Source organism: Eriocheir sinensis, unplaced genomic scaffold, assembly GCF_024679095.1.
Source record: "Eriocheir sinensis breed Jianghai 21 unplaced genomic scaffold, ASM2467909v1 Scaffold288, whole genome shotgun sequence".
NCBI classification, from domain to species: domain Eukaryota; kingdom Metazoa; phylum Arthropoda; class Malacostraca; order Decapoda; family Varunidae; genus Eriocheir; species Eriocheir sinensis.
Window position 1 is genome coordinate 426,509 of NW_026111596.1, and position 6,552 is coordinate 433,060.

At 48.2% G+C, this 6,552-nt stretch overlaps 1 long non-coding RNA gene across 1 annotated transcript in view; it reads right to left on the reverse strand.

Moving 5' to 3' along the window:
* Positions 1-1,396: 1,396 nt before the first annotated feature.
* LOC126991474 (uncharacterized) overlaps positions 1,397-6,552 on the reverse strand; it is a 25,190-nt gene continuing 20,034 nt past the window's right edge. Inside the window, exon 2 of the long non-coding RNA XR_007745541.1 lies at positions 1,397-1,498. This is a non-coding gene — a long non-coding RNA (uncharacterized LOC126991474). The remainder of the gene's footprint in view (positions 1,499-6,552) is intronic.

Sequence of the window (6,552 nt, forward strand, 5' to 3'; positions counted from 1 at the left end):
CAAAACCCGACTGTCATTCCCCCTCCCAGCCCCCTCTTGTCCTGTCCCACCGAGGTCCCAAAACTCGACTGTCATTCCCCCTCCCAGCCCCCTCTTGTCCTGTCCCACCGAGGTCCCAAAACCCGACTGTCATTTCCCCTCCCAGCCCCCTCTTGTCCTGTCCCACCGAGGTCGTTTTTCCAGCCCTCCGTTGTCCCAAAGCTCGTGGAATTCAGTCGATACTCGAGTATACTGTAAATCATTTCAAGTCACCGAGACAATCACAAAATATACTTCATGTTTCTCCCACGGTGTTTGATCTCCCGGTTTTGGCAGTTTCTCGTCTCTTCTAATAGTAACAAAAATAAAAAGTCTGTCTGCGGATTAAAGATAAACATTGCTAATACCAAGCGAAATTCCTTCTCCCAGCACCCCGTTGTCCAGCCAATAATGTCTGTTCGGCCCAAAGATAAGCTACTAAAGCCAATGGTCCTTCATTCCCGAGTACCCCGTTGTCTCGTCCCGCTAAGGTGCCAATACTCTGTCTGCGGCCTGAAGACACATGTTGCTACACCCACCTGTCCCTCCTCCTCGCAGCACCCCGTAGTATACCCTCAGTGCCTATATTCTCAGACGCTTTCGGCTCTCACAAATAATACTTCCAAAGGCCAAGACGATAAGTCAGGCTGTCATGGCGCAGAAGCTTTCTCAAACCACAACTACACATAAAACTACACATGGAAACACCGACAGCCTCCACGAAAGCCTCATCAAATGTGAGTGTGTGAGCCCCGAAATGTTTGAGAGTATGGGCCCAGCTGGTGTGTCTGCGGGCCAAGGACACGCGTTGTCTATTGCCGCGGTAAAAGTCTCATTCCCGTCCAAACACACACAGTAACAAGGTCAACCCCTGGTGCCTCGTCCCCGCCAAGCACACACGCGCCAACACGCCCTGACAAAAGGTTAAAAAAAGTCCAGGCGGAGAAAAAACAAAAGATAATCTTGTCACAGAGCCGCGTGAGGTGAACGAGCGGCGCGCACCTCAAGGGAGCCGAGCAGAAAAGCAGGGCAGAATGTTTACAAAGTGGCCCCCTTAGGACAATACCCTCCCTCCTCCCTCTCTCCATTCCTCCTTCCTTCCCTCCCTCCCTCAACCCTCTCTCCCTCCCTTCCCTGCCTCATTTAGCGTCTCGTTCTGCCCCTTGTCCCTGTAACTCGACTTTAAAGAAACATAAAAAACGAAAAGCCAAACTATCAGATTTTCTTATTAAAGCAGTGTTACTTAGACAACGTAAGGAGGGTATAACGAAACCACTTACTGTATGTGTATAAGATAAAAGGTGTGAACAGAGAGAGAGAGAGAGAGAGAGAGAGAGAGAGAGAGAGAGAGAGAGAGAGAGAGAATTTCTTTTAAGAACATAAGAACATAAGAACATAAGAACGCAGGAGTCTGCAAGAGGCCGGTAGGCCTGTACGAGGCAGCTCCTTTGACCCTAAGCTCCCGTGTATCTAACCCCACCTAATATCGATGTCCATGAATTTATCTAGTCTATTTTTGAATGTGACAATTGTATTGGCACTCACCACATGACTGCTAAGCCTATTCCACTCATCCACCACCCTGTTAGTAAACCAATTTTTGCCTATGTCCCTGTTGAATCTGAATTTATCCAGTTTAAACCCGTTACTTCGTGTCCTACCCGGTTCTCTTACCAACAAAACCTTATGAATGTCTCCCTTATTAAAGCCCTTCATCCATTTATAAACCTCGATCATGTCTCCACGCACCCTTCGCCTTTCTAGAGAATGCAAGTTTAACTGTTTGAGTCTTTCCTCGTATGGCAAGTTTCTCAACCCCTGAATCATCTTAGTCATCCTCCTCTGCACCGATTCTAACATTTTGATATCCATTCTATAGTAGGGTGACCAGAACTGAACCGCATAGTCAAGATGAGGTCTAACTAATGCTAAATATAGTTTGAGGAAGACTTCGGGGCTTCTGTTGCTTACGCTCCTTGAAATAAATCCCAGTACCCTATTAGCTCGATTTCTAGCTTGAATGCATTGTGCCCTTGGACGGAGATCAGAGCTCACTAAGACCCCTAAATCCCTCTCGCACCCAGACCTACTTATGAGACACTTTAACATCAGTAATTTCCGTGGAATAACCTCGTGTCTTGCCTTCGTCCCTTCCTTCCTTCCTTCCTTCATTGCTCTGGTTCCTTCTCTCACCATCCCTTCCTCCCTTTGCTTTACACATTTTACTTCCCTCTCAGCGAGTCTTTCTCTCCTCCTCCTCCTCCTCCTCCTGCTCGGTGGCGCGGAACAGCTCGTCGCTTTAGGGTCGTGCTCGCGTGATTTAATTTCACTGTACAGACACGGAGAGTAAGTGCGTAGGTCCGGTGTTATGCGTCCCCTGGGTTCCTTCCTCTGGTGGTCGTGTGTGTGATGACAGATGTTCTTCGTCTCTGGATCCTTTATCATACCTAGGATAAGCAGACGTAGGAGCATCTTTTATTATAAGAAGATATAAGTACGGCTTTCTGGTGTTATGCGTCCCCTGGGTTCCCTTCCTCTGGTGCTCGTGTGTGATGACAGATGTTCTTCGTCTCTGGATCCTTTATTATACCTAGGATAAGTAGACGTAGGAGCATCTCTCACTATAAGAAGATATAAGTACGTCTGTCTGGCGTTATGCGTCCCCTGGGTTCCCTTCCTCTGGTGGTCGTGTGTGTGATGACGGATGTTCTTCGTCTCTGGATCCTTTATTATACCTAGGATAAGTAGACGTAGGAGCATCTCTCACTATAAGAAGATATAAGTACGTTTGTCTGGTGTTATGCGTCCGCTGGGTTCCCTTCCTCTGGTGGTCGTGTGCGTGATGACAGGTGACATGTTCTTCGTGTCTGAGTCCTTCATTTTACACTCGATCTAATTTCACTGCACAGACACACGAGAGAACAGAGTAAGTATACGTAGGTCTGGTGTTATGCGTCGGCTGTGTCCCGTCCTCTCCTTGCCTGTGTGTTTGAACGTTGATGACAGATGTTCTTCGTCTCTGGATCTTTCATTTTACACTCGTTAATTTAACTTCACACTTTGTCCCTGTAAGCATTCATTTTCCAGGCCTTAAGTAACCGTATGTCTGCTGTTATGTGTCCGCGGTGTCCCGTCCCTCAGTGTTCGTGTGGCGACAGACGACAGAGTGACAAATGTTCTTCGCCTCGGTATCTCTCATTTCACGCTCGTCGACGCGCGAGGGCGGCGACGCGGACCTGAGGACGGCACGCCAGTCAAGGGGGAGAAAAAAGAAAAACTCCGCGTGATGGCTATTGACCTGACGATAATGGCGGGGAGGGGGGGGGGGGGGGTTGGAAGAGTGGATCGCCTGGCTGTCTGTCTGTTTGTGTGTCTGTCTGTCTGGCTGGCTCACGGGCTGGCTCTAGACGAGGAACGAAAGAGCGGAAAGGGGACGGACCAGCCAATGAGCCAGTCAGTCAGCCAGGAAGCCAACCAGCCCTTCCATCTGTTGCGTGAAGGGATCTCTCTCTCTCTCTCTCTCTCTCTCTCTCTCTCTCTCTCTCTCTCTCTCTCTCTCTCTCTCTCTCTCTCTCTCTCTCTCTCTCTCAGATTTGAAGAAACAGTCGCCGTAGATTTTTCCAACACAACGAAAAAAAATCATGTACGTAAATTTATGTGTGTTTCCGTTCGTGTGTGTGTGTGTGTGTGTGTGTGTGTGTGTGTGTGTGTGTGTGTGTGTGTGTGTGTGTGTGTGTGTGTGTGTGTGTTCAGAGGTATCCTGGAGCCAGTCAGTGTGCGTGTGTGTGTGTGTGTGTGTGTGTGTGTGTGTGTGTGTGTGTGTGTGTGTGTGTGTGTGATAAATTTTCTGTGTTGGAATTCTCAAGCGACCAACACTGTAAGCCCGAGCGAAGAAACTGCTATTAGTCACGTCAAGGGCCTGCTCGTGGCACCTTGGACGGCCATTAAAATAAATAATACCAGAAGTTCGGGTCGCGAGCTGAGCAGTAACGACTGAAACTTTGCTTGCGTGATCCTGTATCATTAGGGCTCCGTCTGTCCCGCGGCGCATTGGGAAGGGTGGACTTGGCTATTCTTACCGGGAAATCTGACTTACTTAGGGATGAAGAGGCGCGTGAAATGTAATGAGTTTGGAACTTTGGGTATTCGAGGCTGTCTGAGGTTACGTGTCTGGTTATGGGAAGGAAGGAAAAAGACGGTTCAAGAAGTAGGAGAACCTCAAAATCTCTCTTTCTTAAGTATAAGTGATGGGAGTCTGAACCTTTGGGTGTTCGAGGCTGTCTTAGGTTACGTGTCTGGTTATGAAAGGAAGTAAGGAAGGAAGGATCAGAGCTGCCTAAACCTCCTACTTACTTACTTAAGGATGAAGAGGCCCGTGAATAGCAATGAATTTGAACCTTTGGGTGTTCCAGACTGTCTTGAGGCTATTATGTGTTTGGAAGGAAGGAAGGAAGCATTAAGAAGAATTGGGTTATGTTGTCTACCAGAAAAAAAAGTATAAGGAGGAGCAAACACTGGTAGCTGCCTAAACCTAGAGATCAAACTAACTAACTAATGGGGAGCATACGCCCCGGGGTGCGTCGCTTCACTCACTCGCCGCCTCCACTCCCAGAGGTCTTCCCGAGCAAGCTCCCACGCAGCTGCCCTATCCGTCGCCACTCCTTCCATGCAGGATCGGCTGACTTGCCCCAGCCACGAGTTACGAGGGCGTTCCCTTGGCCTCCTCTACTCAGGGTTATCTCGTAAGGAAACAACCCTGTGAGCAGGATCGACGTCTGGGAGGCGCGCCACGTACCCATATAGCCGGAGCAGGCGTTCACGGACTAAGCTGGTAACAGGCCTCGATTCAGTTTCATTCCAAGAAGTCATTCCAGCGATACCCCACGACCCTGCGGAGGCACTTGGCACCAAAGGCATCGACACCCCGTGGGAAAGCAGATCTTGGGACTGTCTTGGGCGTCTTTAAATAATTTACGGTATATCCTCGGGTGTCAAAGTACTTACAGAGTGTATTATGTGACTTTCTCGTCTTTCAAAGGTTAGAAAGCACAGTCTGAAAGTAATCGGCAGTATTTTGTATCACTTTCATCTCCTAGGCAATAAATGTAAGTGGCCTTCCTTGGCCGGGATGGACAAAAGTGTGCATTCTTTGCCTCATACCAGAAAGCGAGTAGGTTTTTCGTCCGTCACTCTTGTCTGTTGGTCCATAAATGTGAGTGGCAGCCCATTTTGCCTTTTTTTGAGCCTTTTTCAATCTTCAGTCGGGAAGAACAAAAAATGTATGTTCTTTGCCTCCCCCCCAAAAAAATGCGTGTCCTTTGCCTCCCCAAGGAAAAATAAAGATTGCTTTTTTTGTCCTGAAATCACCGGCTCACTTTTTTTCCCTTTTTCCTTTCCTTTCCTTTTACATTTCTTTTCTTTTCCTCTCTCTCTATTTTGCTCGCTACCTCTCTCTCTCTCTCTCTCTCTCTCTCTCTCTCTCTCTCTCTCTCTCTCTCTCTCTCTCTCTCTCTCTCTCTCTCTCTCTCTCTCTCTCTCTCTCTCTCTCTCTCTCTCACATGTCGTACCACTGAGCTCCTCTCAACAAGGAGTCCTTAAGGTGACGGGCGAGGGTCTAATGGATTTCGTTAGCTTGCGCGCGCACACACACACACACACACACATACACACACACACATACACACACACACAGAGACAGTCGTAAGGAGTGTTCAAAATAGTCGTAAAGAGAGAGAGAGAGAGTATTTATAAGTCTTACGGGAGAGAGAGGAGGAGTATTCAGAAAAGTCGAAGGAGAGGGAGTAGTATTTAAAGGTCGTAAGGGAGAGAGGGAGTATTCAGAACAGTCGTGAGGGAGAGAGAGAGAGAGAGAGAGAGAGAGAGAGAGAGAGTGTCTTACGATCAGTAGTAAGGGAGAGAGAAGGCGTATTCAGGCCAATCATAAGGGAGAGGGACAGCATTCAGAGTAAGCCCACCAAAATGTCAGAGTTGAGCCAAATTCAAAAGATTCTTCCAAATTAACATTGCCGCAAAAACTGAACATCGGCGCCGCCCTGACCCGAAAAGACGCGAGTAAGTACATAACGCTGTGCAGACGTGGAGGAGCTGCTGCCACATTAACAGTGCTTGGCCACGCTGGCGCTCTAATTAAGGCGAAGTATTGGGATGCATGAAGGAAAAACTAAGCGGGGAGGGCGTCGTAACCAACGTTGCCAGATTGTCGTACTCAGCCGCTGATATTTCCCGACTTCCTGCCCCAAAACTGTCTTCTGGGCTCCAATAACGAAACTCATTTATAGTTATCGTTGAAAGAGATTTACACACTACAACTCTCCCTTCCTGGCTAAACCTTCTCGTCTTCCTTTATACTTTGAGAGGAAGAAACTGATGCTAAGAAGATAATTAACTATACCCAGCTTCCCTAACTAATGTCCTCGTCTTCCTTCACACTCAGCCACAGAGAAAGAAACTAATAAAGACAACCAAGGCGAGGGAGCGGTTATAACTGGGTGCCTGGCAGTGGGAGGGCAGTGG